This window comes from Onychomys torridus, chromosome 13 (assembly GCF_903995425.1).
Source record: "Onychomys torridus chromosome 13, mOncTor1.1, whole genome shotgun sequence".
NCBI classification, from domain to species: Eukaryota; Metazoa; Chordata; class Mammalia; order Rodentia; family Cricetidae; genus Onychomys; species Onychomys torridus.
Genome location: NC_050455.1, coordinates 54,558,700 through 54,574,612, shown reverse-complemented (window position 1 = coordinate 54,574,612; position 15,913 = coordinate 54,558,700). Strand labels below are relative to the sequence as shown.

General features: G+C 41.8%; 1 protein-coding gene across 1 annotated transcript in view; it reads left to right on the top strand.

The window, feature by feature from the left end:
• Ccbe1 (collagen and calcium binding EGF domains 1) overlaps window positions 1-15,913 on the top strand; it is a 226,740-nt gene that overhangs the window by 89,246 nt on the left and 121,581 nt on the right. The window lies entirely within an intron of this gene.

The window sequence follows — 15,913 nt, the reverse complement described above, 5'->3', positions numbered from 1 at the left end:
GTGCTGGAAGCTTGCCATGTGCTCTCTCCTGACATGACGGTTGGTAGATGCAGAATGAGGAAAAATGGAGGCTAGCCAGAAAAACCACGAGTAGGTGTTACTCTTCTCATTGTGCTGGGACCTTCTTGTTTTTCTCTCAAACCAAAGAAATCTGGATTCTGAGAGTTTTTATTTGGTCCCCTGAAACTACTGAAAAGCTGTCTACTGGTGTTAGTGAAGAAAACCAGCTGGAACCCCCACATCTGGAATAACAAATACACTTGCAAATGACAGGTGGACAGAGGTGGGGCCCCTCCTGAGAGTTCTTATCCAGTCTGGCTATGTTACTGTTTTTAAAAAGGTTCTTATCTATGGAGATATTCACTGTTCTACACAAGCAACCTGATCAGTTGTTGGATGTGCTAATTATTTGAAGATTGGCAAAGCAGAGGTGAAAAGAACTTTTGTGAAAAGGGACCAAGAGATCTGATAGGTATATGTGATGGGGAGTCAGTTTCTTACAAAATATCAAAGACTGAATTAAAGTGCCTGGCTATAATGAATGAAGCACCCATTCATTATAGACCCCTAGTCTGTAGTGATCTGGACTAGACATAAGCTTCCTTCATGTAAACTTTACTATTGGAGGAGAGATAATTACAAGGAAATCAAAGTACAACTGGTAAGATGGGCTCTTGTTTGAAAGAACATCAGCTACTTTTCTCTCCTTCAAGAAGGGGAAATAAATGGCTTTAGTAACATAAGGAAAAGTGATATTTACATGTCTTCTCAGCTACCCCTCATCACACTTGATTCTCTCTACAGAAATCAGCACAAGAAAATGTCTCCTAAGGGAAGGAACAGGGGGTTGTTCCTGGGGATGAACCTTCTGGTTATTTTGTTTTTTATTCTTCTAACATTTCATACTTGTTTACAGTGTGTCTTTGTCATACCCGTTGGGTCCTCTCTCCCCGATTCCCTAATACATCTCTCTATAGCAGGCTTTCTCAGACCACCAGCCCCCCAAATCATGACAATGATTTTAGTTATGAATGCTTGGCCTTAGCTTAGGCTCATTTCTTGCTAGCTCTTGTAACTTAATTTAACCTGTTTCTCTTCATCTACATTTTGCCTCGGGGCTTTTTATCTTTCATTTTGTAATATATAACCTACTCCATGTCTGGCTGGCTGGTGTCTCCTTGGTTGGCTGACCCAAGGCATCTTCCCCACTTTCTCCCTCATTCTCTCTCTCCCCTCTTGAGCAAAGATGATTGCTCCTACTTATTCTCTCTGCCCACCAGCCCCACTTATCCCTCTACTACCTAGCTATTGGCCATTCAGCTTTTCATTAGACCCATTAGGTTCCTTAGGCAGGCAAAGCAACACATCTTTACATCATTAAACAAATGCAGCATAAACAAATGAAACACCTCTTTGCCTAGTTACAGTAATATTCCACAGCATGAACAAATATAACACATCTTTACATAATTAAGTAATATTACCACAACAGCCCTCTTCGAACTTCATGTCCTCATAGTTTTTAAAGTAACCCATGGAGTCCAGTAAATGCTGCCTATATGTGCATGGGAGTGGGGTTAAGCCTGCAAATGGCAAACCCTCCAGAAGAAAAGTGACTCTCCATCAGTATTCATCAACTTCCAGTAGCTCCTCACTTAGGGGTGACAGTTTTGATTGTAGACTTGAGTCATGTACAGTCATCTTGGAGGGGTGTCTCAGTGAGGAATTGCCTAGATGAAGTTGACCTGTGGACATGCCTGTGAGGAACTGGGTTAATTAGGGGGGTGCAGATCCATCCTGAATGTAGGAAGCACCATTTTATGGGTGGTACCTTGGACTGAATGAAAATGTGTGTCCATATATTAGTGCACTATGGTCTGCTTTTCATTATACAGAGTGCATGAAGCCCTGAGTGAATGTTTGTTTGACCACAAGATGTAGAAAGCTCATCGACATCATGTGACCATCTATATGGCCACAGCCATGTCAAGGACACCAATGCCTTGCCACATGGTAGGGTCATGGTCTTCCTCTGAGGTCTGAGTCTGAATGTTGACAATGTATGCCAAAAATGTCCATCCTAGCTTTTCCTGCAGATGTGTAAGACATCCCCTACAGAGATGGCTCTGACTGCTATAGAGGTTAGCCCAACCTGCCTCCTTGTTCAGCTATATGCCATAAGTCTTGCCTCCATATTTACCTACATGTAATAACACTATATTCTGGTAGAGTTGTATGCAAAAATTCCTGTCTCCCCATTCAATATTATATAGTAAATATGCTCAGCTTCCTTGGTGCTATGGCTTCTCCATCAGAGGGCTTAGTCTACCCCATCTCAGTTTTTCTGTCTGTGTGTCCATGTGTGTCTTAGTTAGAGTTTTATTGCTGTGAAGAGACATCATGACCGTGGCAATTCTTAAAAAGGAAAACATTTTACTGGGGCTGGCTTACAGTTTAGCAGTTTAGTCCATTGTCATCATGGCAGGAATCATGGCAGCATGCAGGCAGACATGGTGCTGGATCTGAGAGCCTTTACATCTTGATCCAAAGGCAACAAGAAGTGAACTGAGATACTGGGTGTGGTTAGAGCATATATGAGACCTCAAAGCCCACCTCCACAGTGACACACTTCCTCCAACAAGGCCACACCTACTCCAACAAGGCCACACCTCCTAATAGTGCCACTCACTTTGGGGGTCATTTTCTTTCAAACTACTACAGTGCCCACTCCCTGTGAGTCAAGCATTCAAACACATGAGTCTATGGCGGCCATTCCTATGTAAACCACTATAATATGTTTGTCTTTTCAGCATTTGCTCACTACCCTAGTCAGTCAGGTCAAATTCCTGGAGCCACACAAGGACACAGGACTTGATTATGGATGTCATGTGACTAGTTGGTTTAAGTTCCTGCTATTTGACTTTCCCAAATGGTGAACTATAACCTGGAGCTGTGAGGCAGATGCACCCCTTCTCCCTTACGCTGTGTTGTTATTGTTGTTGTTGTTGTATTTTCTCACAGCAACAGGAGAAGAAGCTATGGTAACTAATCTTAGTTGTCAACTTGAATATATCTGAAATCAACTAAAACCCAAGCTGTGGGACACTGGTGGGGGATTGTCTTAAGTGGATCATTTGATGTGGAAAGACTCACCCTAAATCTGGGGCACACCTTCTGGTGATAGCCCACATAAAGGGACATGGAAGATAGAATTCTTTGCTTTTTTTTTTTTGCCTGCTTGCCTTCACTCTCTCTAGCAAGTTCATATGTTTTGCTGCTGAGGCATTCCTTTGATGGTAGTAGAACCTACTTCATAGAGAATTTAAGACCAGCTGAGACATCCAGCATCATGGACTGAAAAATTACCCAGTCCTTGGCCTTTCCACTGAGAGATAGCCAGAGCAGCGCGCGCGCGCACACACACACACACACACACACACACACACACACACATGCATATATATATATATATATGCACATATATGGGGAAAGTGGTAGTATAATGCCACCCAAGTAAGTGGATATGCCTGCAGCCCTGGCTGGATTCAAAGACTCAGCTACCATCATATTTGTCATATCTGTCTCTACAATGGCTTCAGTCACAAGTACATTTGACACATTCTTGTAGGTTCAGATCGAGTGAAAAGATTGGCTTCCTAAGTATCATGGAGTCGAGCACAATCCCTGACTTGGTTCAAATACCCATCTGAGGAACAGTCACAGAGGTGTGGAACTTGGTTGGTCAGGTTTGGATCACATGCCTGCCCTTGACCGTTGGAGTTGGACCATCCCTACCTCAGCAGCATGGATAATGGGAGGAACGACTCTCCAGAGGAAATGGGAGTAGAACATGTTGTAGAGCAGACAGGTTAGTACAACAGGGTGACTTTCAACCTTTTTCTAGCTGTTGGGCACAACACTGACAGGTGCCTTCTACCTGGGATTCTGGCTGAACTTTATACCTTGCCTGGCATCTGCACAAGGTGACTTCAAGCGAACTATTGAATTCAGAGCAGCTGATGCAGGCCATGTCCATGCCAGGATGAATCAAGATCTGGCAACTTAATAATGCATAGCTTCTTACAGCTGGAGGTCATGTCGAGAAGGGGAGAGTTGGATGCAGGGGGAGCACCACCACACACCTGCCCATGTCCCGACCCTCCACTGCTCTGGCTTTCTCTCCCCTTTCATCTCCTCCTCCCTTCTTCCTTTCCATGTAAGACTTCAAATTGTATTCCCCAAGGAGAAGTTAGAAGCAAGCTATCAGCCCTTTTCTTAATTGTTAGGAAGGATCCCCAAATGTTTTAGATACTTGAGACTTGGTACCCTGAGCTTGGGTAATTGTTAGGTGTCTTTGGAATTAGTTTATCTATAAATGTAGAGTAGTAACACTTGTTGCATTTGCTCTTAGAATTAACTAGTGCACTGAGCATCCACACATTGCTTCAGTAGAGATGCCCTTTCCCCTTCAGCCTTATTCTTTCCCTCTTGTTCCTTTTCTGACTTCACATTACATTAGCATAAAAAATGCCCATCTATACAATGGTCTTTATAGGAATTAACTCAATCTTCTCAACCCAATGAAACAGGTTCTTTTATTATTGTTGTTATTTTATTTTATAGGTGAGGAAATAGAGACTTGTGTAGATATACCCAGCCTGGATTCATTCAACTAGTCAGTGGTAGAAACAGTGGAACCCAACAGCTGGACATCAGAATTGGAGTTCATAACTGTTAACTGTCAAGCTACGTATATCCTGGCACCAGAGCCAGCTAAAGTCACATGGACACCTTACAGAGTGGAATGTGCCATCTTTCCTTTTTGAAGATTTCTTAGTGAACATGTCTTCAGAAGTTAATGTTACTTCATTATCTTTAGTGTCCGTGTGCTTGCCTGGAGTCATGCACATCCCCATGGCCATCTTTGTAACTAGTAACTACAGTGCCAGTGTGGTAAATGGATGTATGTGTTTGGGCTGTGTGCTGAAGGTTTGCTCCTATGACAGTGGAGGGTCCACCTCAGGTCCCACCTGTGGCTTTTGCTGCAACTGAGCTCTTGTTATTTTTAATAATTTTATAGGTTTCTCTGACTTCATGTTTTATTATTTCTTTTATTTATGAGATTATAAATCTCCCTTCTTCCCTCCAAGCTCTGCCTTATGCCCTTTCTTGCTGCTTCTTCATCTTCATCATCATCTTCATCTTCTTCTTCTTCTTCTTCTTCTTCTTCTTCTTCTTCTTCTTCTTCTTCTTCTTCCTTTTTTTTTAAATCCATGGCCTGGTTTTTCATTAAATTTGCTTACATACATGTATATATGTACATATATATTCCTAAACACATCTACATCTAAGGCTCAGGGATCTCTGAGGACAACTGGGCAGAAAGATTGTAAGATGCAGAGGATCAGAGAGTTTGCTGTGAGATTATGCTTCCTAGGGATGTCAGAAGCTACACCCAGAAAGTGTCATCAATATGACCGTCCAAACATGAGCTGAATGAGGGCAACCATGATACACATGCTAACATGGTCAGGAAGAAGCCCAAGAGGTCTCCACACTAGACAAAGGAATCTAAGGAATGTTGAAGGTGGGAGCAGTAGTCTTCCCCTGGGAAAGAGCAATTGATTATCCAGTACCAAATGTTCAGCCTTGAAAATGTACATACAAGCAACACTATACAGAATGGGCACATAGGTACTTATTTAATACACTTTTAATTAAAATATAATTATATCACTTTCCCCTTTCCTTTCCTTCCTCCAGACCCTCTCATGTTCCCTCCTTCCAATCCCACCCATGTTTCCCCCACTCTAATTTTTTCTTTTTCTTTGATAGTTCATACATACATACATACATACATACATACATACATACATATGTAAAGATATCACACACATGCACACACATACACACATACCACACACACAAAAAATACAACTTGCCCAGTCCATTTTTGTTGTTTGTGTGCCTATAGTTTCAGAGCAGGTCACTTTGTATTAAATATCCCTTTCGGGGCCTCATCCCTGGGAGAGGCTAGGGTTCCTCTCTCAGCAGTCATTAGTTGCCTGTAGATCTTTTTCTAGGGATGGAGCCCATGAGATTGTCCCCTTTCTATATAAGCATGCTTATTGATATTGTTACTGTTCTGGACTTGTTGATGCATCCATTTCTAGGAGAGACTTTCTCAGCAGACAGCCTGGTATTCTGACTCCTACGACCCTTCCACTCTCTCTTCTGCATTGTCCTTGGACCTATAGATTCAGGAGCTGTGGTGTATCCATTAGGATTTGGCTCCCTATGCATCTGTTGATTCCTGCATTGTGTCTAGTTGTGATTTCCCTGTGATGGTCTCCATGGGTCATAGAGAGAAGCTTCTTTGATGATGATGTGTGTACATATGCATGTATATATTATATGTGTATGCATAGACTTGTATACATTGTGTGTTTACACATAAAAAGGTTCCTTGAAACATTTCCACACTATCTTGATGTGAGCTCTGTTTCAACCAGATGAACCACACCATCTTCTCAGTTTCAAACATGCCCATGACTGGCTGGATAAAGCCTTTGCTACAGGGCAGGAATGGACAAAAGGCTTGCCAGACCCTCACTGACTCAGTTCTGTTCAACGACAGATGACCCAAAGATAAGCATGCTGTTCAGCATCACTTAGGAGAAGCAGGGAGAGAGATTCAGGACTCCAGCTGCTGTGGTGAAGATGAAGTCTTTTGCTCTCTGGAGCATCTTCCTCTTGTCATATGTGGTGACCAAGAACGATTTCCTGCCAGTGTAGCCTTAGGCATGCTTCTGAAATACCTGGGGCCATCTGTAAATGATCCAGATAGTCATATGGATGTATTTCCAAAATGGCCAGTTGACATACATAGTTAGCCCCGCCCAACCTTTCATGTCAAACAGGGAAAACCAACAGTTTGGCTAAATTATTTTTTAAAAGGAGACTTCTGCCATCACAGTCTTGTTCTCAGAAGGCCTCAGTTTGTATTTTCTGTTTAGGCAGCACCTGCTCCTGTTACCCTAGGTCTGCAGAAGGGACTTCCTCTCCTCTTCAGGGCCAGCAACCACTCCATTCAGACTGGTCATTGACTGCAGCCTTCTGTCACTCACTCAAGCAAAATGTTCATAGGGGGTGTTGTTATAGGATTAAGAGTCCTAGAGAATGGGCACTACCATGGAACACTGTAATTTTTTTTTTAATTGAAACAAAAACAAAAACAAAAACAGAAAGAAGAGTTCTTCTGACTGTGGACCACAGCTCATCTATAGGTAAGAACCCAATCTTACCCAGTTGGCTGTGGGAGAGAGTGGCTCCCTAAGAAACAACAAATGCAAATTTATGAATAAAATCTTCAGTATTGGGGTGGGTGTAGCAATGCATGCAATCCCAGCACTTGGGAAGTTAAGGCAAAAGATTATTAAGTTCAAGGCCAACTGGGTCCATAAGAACCGCCCTGCCTCATACTCAAAATTAGAATTTGGCTGGACTGTCAAGAGAGGAACCCTGCAGCATTGTTTCATAAGCTTTGGGACACAACCGTTTTGAGAACCAATCCCTTCCGTGGAACCCACAGTCACTGACATCCTACACTGAAGGCAGCCTCCCATGCACACATACACAGTGAACAGCAAAGAGGAGATAAATCCTACAGCATTCTAGTTGAAAGCCTAACCCCCTTTTATCTAATCCCTGCTTCTCTGTTGGTATTTTACTTTGGGAGCTTGGGCCCAGGGCCTTGGGGATAAGAAGTGTGGCTTGTGCAGCCAAGCTCTACATCTTTACCCCGCCCCAGTGCTTTGCAAACAGCAGTTAAAAGATGATTATGTTAACCCAACAGCCTTGTTTTATTCAGATACCCTTCATGTCTCTCTTTGAAGTTGTGGAGAAGACAAACTTAGCATCCATTTGTGATTTGGTCTTCCTGAGTGAGGGGTGGGTTCAGTAACATTTAGAGTATTTGCAGTGTGGTATGAGCATCACCACCAGCCATCTCCAGAAGTTTCTAATTCTCCCAATCGAAATGCAATACCAGGCAGCAGTTCCCAAGGAGATTGCAGCCCGGGACCCCACAAGCAACATTCTGTTTCCTGAATTTCATGTATTTGACTACTCCTGGCTTTTACAATCTGTAACTAGATCTCAATGTGTTTTCTTCTTCTTTTTTTTTGACATTTAACACATAAAATTTCAGGCTCCTGTCTGCATGTTCCACATTTGTGGATGTTAGAAGAAAGTGGGAGGGGAGGGCCTGGGGAGGCAGCTCTCATGTTTAGAACTACAGGGTTCCAAGCACCATGCATGGGAAGAAAGGCAGTATTTTTCCAAGGTTACCTTTGCCTGATGCTCATGTAAATGGTTCTGGGACTTCTCATCTAGATTTCTGGACACTTTGAAAGGAAGATGGAGCAATTCTGGCAGTTTTCAGGGACTTGGGTACTAAGGTAAGAGGAGAGGTGGTGTGGCTTTTCAGTACACAAAGTGATAATGAGTTAGGATGCTGCCCCTGGGACAGGAAGGCCCTTTTGGAACACAGAGCCATTCAGGTAGTCATTCATGTTGCTCCTGTTTCTTGTTGTTCTGAACAGGGTCTCACCTTATAGTCCAGGCTATCTTGTTGTTCATATGTAGCCCAGGCTGGCCTTGAACATGCAGACACACCCTCCCAAGTGCTGGGATAATAGGCATGAGCCACCAGGCCTCGCTTATAACATTTCTTAGGACCTGAGTGTGGTCTGCCAGTGTAACCACACTTAATTTGTTACAGTTCATACAATGAGCTGCTAGACAATCTGATTTTGCCTCCCCCTGTGTTAAAATGCCTACACAAATCAATCTTAAGAACATTAAAGCCAAAAATTGCCCTTAGCTAGTATTATAAAGATTACACACATGTCCAGGGAAGTCATTAAACTTTCAGGGCTTTTTATATGTAAGGGCAGAGAACTACTTTCACGTATCTTAGAGTCTTCCTTTGCAAAACGGGACTCTACTTTCATTGTCTGTGCTACTGAATGAGGATGGCAGTGCATAATGTGAAACAGCCTACCAAGCACACAGCTTAGGATTTAGGCTTGGTATGGAATGCATTACCAAAGTTACTGTTGGCAGTACTTAAAGCACCGTATTCATGTTTTCCTAAAATTAATCTGAAAATTAGAATACATTCTTTGATCCTGTACATCTAATGGAACATGTTATGGAATTGGACTGAGTGACAGAGAAATGCTAGCTCCACATTTAAAGGACGTCTGCCTCTAAACACAACAGGGTAACTGGGCATGGCCAGAGAGCCAGCTTTTCCATCTTGTTCTCGAAAGTTTTGTGCTCAAGCGAATGCTCTTCCTGAACAACCCTCAGAACAGCTGTGCAGCTTGTGAAAGTCAGACACATTTGTAAATTATCACCCAGGTCAAAATATCCAGCTTTGCCAATGACTTAGGGTTTTTCCATATCTACATAGTCAAAAAATATGTGGGGGTTTATGATTTATTTATTTTAAAAAAACTGTGTGTGTGTGTATTAGAGAGAGAGAGAGAGAGAGAGAGAGAGAGAGAGAGAGAGAGAGAGAGAGAGAGAGAAGAAGAAGAAGAAGGAGGAGGAGGAGGAGGAGGAGGAGGAGGAGGAGGAGGGAGGGAGGGAGAATAGACAGACAGACAGACATGCCATGGTGTGCATGTGGAGTTCTGAGGGCAATTTTCAGGAGTGGACCTCTTTCTGCCATGTGGGTTTCAGGTATCAAACTCAGGTCTTCAGACATCAGGGCAAGTGGCTTTACCCACTAAACCAGCTTGCTATGCCCAGAAGTTGTATGTTTTAGAATACATACCACATCCTAAAACACAAATGTTCCATTCTTCTCAAAATGACCACCCTTTTGACCAGCATCTCCTTGTATTTTGCAATTTCATCACCTGCATGTACATCTCTGGTCCCTGGAGTTTACCCATCTTTTCACATCTCAGTGTCTTCCTTCTAAAACATTATGTTTATGTTGTGAATGTGTGTGTATGTGTTTGGACACACACTTGGTCACTGGTCATCACTTCTCTCCTCCCAGCATGTGGGTCCCAGGGATTGAACTCCAGGTTGTCAGGCTTGGTGGCAAGTACTTTTCACCAGCCGGGATCTCTGGGTTTTGGTTTGTTTATAAATAGCCACAGAACGCTCTATTGTGTGACTCTGCTGTGGTTCATTCAACTTCTATATCAAATTTTATGTTTTCTAATTATCCATAATCCTGTGATGAATAACCTTGTTCAGACATATACTTGGTTTAAAGATGAGTTTCTAAATGTGAGATTGCTGAATTCAGGATGTAAATGATATTGAAGGTTTTGTTGGTTTATTTTCTGGTATTGCCTAATAATTTGTATAAAGGCTGGGTTGGTTTGCATGCCCACTAGTAGGCATGCCTGGTCTCTATGGTCCTAGCATCTGTTTGCATGCCTACTAGTGGGCATGCCTGGTCTCTGTGGTTCTAGCAAGGTTGTGCTTTTTAGCTCTTTAATTTTTTAAGTCTGAAATAATTGGCAGTATTTCCATATATATTTAGTTTACTTTTAAATAAACTTAGATACCTTTTTAACATATTTACGGACCATTTTGTGTTGTATATGGTCTCTTTGTGAATCTTATTTACTATCTTTTGAGATTTTTCTTTAATTTTAAAATTTATGTATGCAGATATATTTCATATGCACATGTCTAGTAAGCATTTTCTCTTACCTCTTTATCATTTGACTTATAATAATTTCCCCACACAAAGGTTTATAGGTAGTAAAAATCCTTCATCTTTAAAAACCATGTATCTAGAAGCCAGGTATGTGACTCATGCCTATAATTCTTGTCCTTAGAAGGCTGTGGCAGGGGGATGATGAGTTTGAGGGGAGCCTGAACTACATAGCTAGACATAGAAAAAAACAACAGCACAACAAAAAAATTGGATACAAAATTTGATCATACATATGTTCTTTTTATGCCTAGGGCACAGAGAAATCAAATCACCTCATGTTTTCTTCTAGCACTTTTGTGGTTTAAATATTTCCATTGTACCTGAGATCATCGCATAAAGGCTGCATCTTCCATTATCTTTTTGCAAATGGCTAGTACAGCTTGTCAAAAATGTGTCTTTGCCCTGTAGTTTGAGATAGCACATGTCATAAATTAAGTTTCCAAGGTAACCAGTTCTCCTCTAGAGTTTCTGCTCTCTGTCCTTATGTGCTAGCACCACCCTGTTTCAATTTGAGGAGGCGTTGTGGTATGCTTTCATTTCTGGCAGGGTTGTTCCCCTTAGCTTTTCCTTCTTAGTGTTTTCTTAACTATTCTTGTATGTTTGTTTTTCCATATGAAGTTTAGTGTCATGCCTAGCTTCATAAAACCTCCAAAGTCTGATGTTTTTATTGGAGTTGGTAATTTTATTGGAATTTATAAATTAACCTAATTAGAAGTGACTCCTTTATGATGCTGTCATCCTATCCTGGCAAGAACAGGACAGAGCTTTGAATTTGTCCTCATCTGTTTGTTTTCCCTTTAGTAGTGTTTTGAGATAGTTTTTCTTCATGTTATATGAAGGTCCTAGGCTAGGTATTCACTGTCGCTGTTTCATATGCCACTTTGAGAAATCCTACTGTTGGACATACTTTGCTCATTGGTTCTTTGTTTTTCCCAGACCTTCTTGTAGTAGGAATCTTAAAGAGTCTTATTAATAAAATCAAACCTGAGGCCAATTATTGGGGTGAATGCTGGAAGATCAGAGAGACAGAACAAGCCATAGTTTCCTCACCTCACCAGTCCCTCAGCTGGTCTTGTTTCCTCAGACTGCAAGCTTCTGAGTCCTCATCCAAATGGGTCTCAGCTGAACTGTGCTGCTCCAAAGCCTAAAAGCTTAACCAGCCAAATGTTTAACCAGCTAAATGCTTCTAGTTTCTGGTCTTCATGCCTTATATAATCTTTCTCTTTCTGCCCCCACTCCCTGGGATTAAAGGTATGTGTCACTATGCCTGGCTGTTTCCAATGTGGCCTTGAATTTACAGAGATCCTGCATAGCTCTGCCTCCCAAGTGCTGGGATTAAAGGTGTGTACCACCACCTAGCTTTTGCTATGGCTTACTATTACCCATTTTCTAGCCACCATTTTTGGTTCTGTATCTAGTGGCTGTTCTGTTCTCTGACCCCAGATAAATTTATTAGGGTGCACAATATTTTGGGGAATACAGTACCACCACACCTTCTAGCATCTTCAGTACATAGTTGTAGCATGAATCTTAGAGGGTCTTATTAATAAAAACAAACCTGGAGCCATGTATTGAGGTGAATGCTGGAAGATCAGAGAAGCAGAAGACACAGCCACCCCACCTTGCCAATTCCTCAGCTGATCCTGTTTCCTCAGACTGGAAGCCTCTGTGTCCTTATCCAAATGGATCTCAGCTGAACTGCTTCTCGAAAGCCAGAAAACATAACCAGCCTAGTTCCTGGTTTTCACGCCTCATATACCTTTCTGCTTTCTGCCCTCTTTTCCTGGGATTAAAGGCTCACTTCCTGGGATTAAAGGCGTGTGTTACAAAGCCTGGCTGTTTCCAATGTGGTCTTGAATTCACAGAGATCCAGAGGGATTTCTGCCTCTGGAATGCTAGGATTAAAGGAGTGTGTGCCACCATTTTCTGGCCTCTATATCTAGTGGCTGTTCTGTTCTCTGACCCCAGATAAGTTCATTAGGGTGCACAATATTTTGGGGAACACAATACCACCACACATAGTTTTATTTTTCCAGTTCTTGTTATGTTGCTTCAATGAGTTTGCTAAGTAGAATAATGTTAAGCAATGATGGATTATGTAATAATTAAAATAGCATTATATTTTGTCCCTGGCCGTATCAGTTACTCCTCAGTTGCTGTGATTGAATACTCTGACACAGCAGCCTAGGGAAGAGAGGCTCTATAATCTCCCCAGAAGTGCCTCTCTTCTACCGTTAAAAATGGTAAATGAAGTAATGATTCTGACTTTGGGAGGAAGGTATATCCATTCATTCCTCTGGCCTTGGGTTTTATGTTTTAATGGGTACTTAATCAATTAAAGGCTTAAAAAGTAGAAATAATGCTGTAGAAATAATTTTATAATATTCCTCTCACATCTGCCTATCTTGATATGATTCCTGCTGCTAAACCAAATGTATTCTTGAAGTACACATCTTGCTGTATGTGAGTATTGGTCATTTCTATGAGAGTTTAATGTTCTCTTTCATACTGTCTTCAGAGCATTCCAGATGGTTGTATGTGATAGCAGTTGTAACACTATTTACTGATGTGATAAATGACATCACTTATGAAATGCTGAGCCCCTCTGGTCTTTGACAGTTCAGCAGAATACTGAGTAGAAATGTATGGGCCTTGTGGTTTTCTGAGATTTTCTCTATATTTTTCTGAAATTGGTTTATGCAGTATTCTGTCACTAGGTGGATCATGTTGATGAATTATGTTTTCCAAGATGATACACTTCATATAGATTTCTGGACTGACAATGTAGAAAGCAACTACTATGTGTAAAGCTGAGATAGAGATCAGGAGAGAGAGTCCTTTCCCATCCTTGGTCTCTAGGGCTCTCCAAGGAGGTCATCTAAGTCTTGGAAAGGGTGTGACTGTGGCTCAGTAGGGAATGGAAAAGTTCTTAAGATGTTCTTCCAAAGAAACCTTCTAGAATTCCTCTCTCTGGGGTGCTATAAAAAGTTATCTATTAGGAAGTACCATGCATTGAAAACCACTGAGAGCTACCCCTCCCGTTACTGTGAAAGGTACTCATAGGGTTACTGGCTTTCGGCCAGCAGTGTTCTTCAAAGCCTGCTGAGATACACCAGGGATGCATCACGTGTGGCCTTCCATTGTGAAGCTGCTCCAAAGGACACTTGGGGAAACTCATAGGCGTAGGGCCTTGCAGGTCACACTTTGCCGTGGAAGTTTGGATGACTGGGGTATGGAATCTGAACAAGAAAGAACACTGAAGCAGGGAAGAAGAATGCTTCTTGCCATCTGGTAGAAAGATGTCTTAACTTTTGAGGGTTTAAACCAGTCAAAATGAGAACAATAGCACGTAGCTGCAATTATGGGATAATAAAAATTGCTCACACTAGGGAAGTGTTAAACATAAGGTCTGTAGGAGTGAATGTATAATTTGATTTGAGTGGACACCTTAGGACTTACTAGTTGTGACTTTTTGGGGGTGGAAGGAGCCTTTTGAAATTCTGTATTTTGGGCCTGTGAGATGGGTCAGTGGGTAAAGTCAACCACTGCAGCCTGATGATTGGCGTTTGTTGAGTTTGATCATTGGGAGTCACATGGTGGAAGGAAAGAACCAACTCCCACAAGTTGTCTCCTGACCTTCTCATGTTGTGACATGTATACACCAGCACACATTATGGTGGTTTGAAAAGAAATGGCCCCCATAGTCTCATAGGGAGTGACACTCTTAGGAGGCGTGGTCTGGTTGGAGCAGGTATGGCTTTCTTGGAGGAAGTGTGTCACTAGAGGATTGGCTTTGAGGTTTCAAAAGCTGAAGCCTGGCCAGTGTGGCACTGTCACTTCCTGCTGCCTGCAAACCAAGATGTAGAACTCTCAGCTACCTCTCCAGAACCATGTCCGTCTGCATGCCACCATGCTGCCCACCATGAAGATAATGGACTATACCTCTGAACTGTAAGTCAGTCCCAATTAAATGTTTTCCTTTATAAGAGTTGCAATGGTCCTGATGTCTCTTCACAACAATAAAATACTAACTAAGACACACCTCCACATACAATAAATAAGTGCAAGAAGGTTTTGTGTGGAATTTTTTAAAAGTTTATATTTTACATACAAATAAAGTTAATTTGAAGAAGGTCATTTATTTTAGTTTTCTTTGTGATGGAATGCATGGTTAGTATTTAAATCTACAGTTCTGTTGTGATCAGAAGGAATCTTGGAATAAAAGCCCACATAAACTATTAAAAAAAAATAGCAAAGAGAATCATTATGGTGGAAGTTAGAATAGAGATTGCCCTATGTCACAAAGTCCTCACCCATGTCTGTCTGTCTGTCTGTCTGTCTGTCTGTCTCTCTCTTTCTCTCTCTCTCTCTCTCATTATTCAAATGAACATGTGTGAGGTGTACATACAGCAATTTCCATTACTCTTTTAGCCTTTTGGCTTGAGATAGCGTTTCTCCCTGAACTTGAAGCCCCAGGTTTCAACTAGTCACAAGACTAGTAATCAATGCCTGCTCACTTTCCCCCCACCCCCAGACAGGGTTTCTCTGTATAGCTTTGTACCTTTCCTGGATCTCACCCTGTAGACCAGGCTAGCTTCGAACTCACAGAGATCCGCCTGGCTCTGCCTCCCAAGTGCTGGGATTAAAGGTGTGTGTGCCACCACCACCTGAGTGCCCGTTTGCTTTTTATGTAGGTTCTGGCACAGCAAGTGCCATAACCCAAGTCCCACTTCATGTGGATTTCAACACAGAAAAAACACAAGGAACTTGATAGAATGGAAATACTGACATTTTAGTTGACAGGGTGGTTCTGATGTGTCCATGTGGAACAATGATTAGACTGTACACTGAACTCAACATGAATTAAAGTTAGCTGTATATACGACATACTGGAAGTGAATAGAGGTTAATCCTTGCATTAGACCTTGAGTTTGATTCCCACCCAGCATTAGGGGAGAGTTAATCTTGCTTACTCTTGGCTCTTTGATGTTTTGTGCAAAATTTAAAAATCAATGTGTCCAATTACAACAAAAATTTTATTATGGATTAGTGAATTCCATAATAAACTCTACAGAAGAATTTGAGAGCTGCCTGCCACTTGGGCAAGACAAGGCACTCGGTTCATTTCTAGGGTGCTTTTGTCATCGTTAGTGTATCAGAATT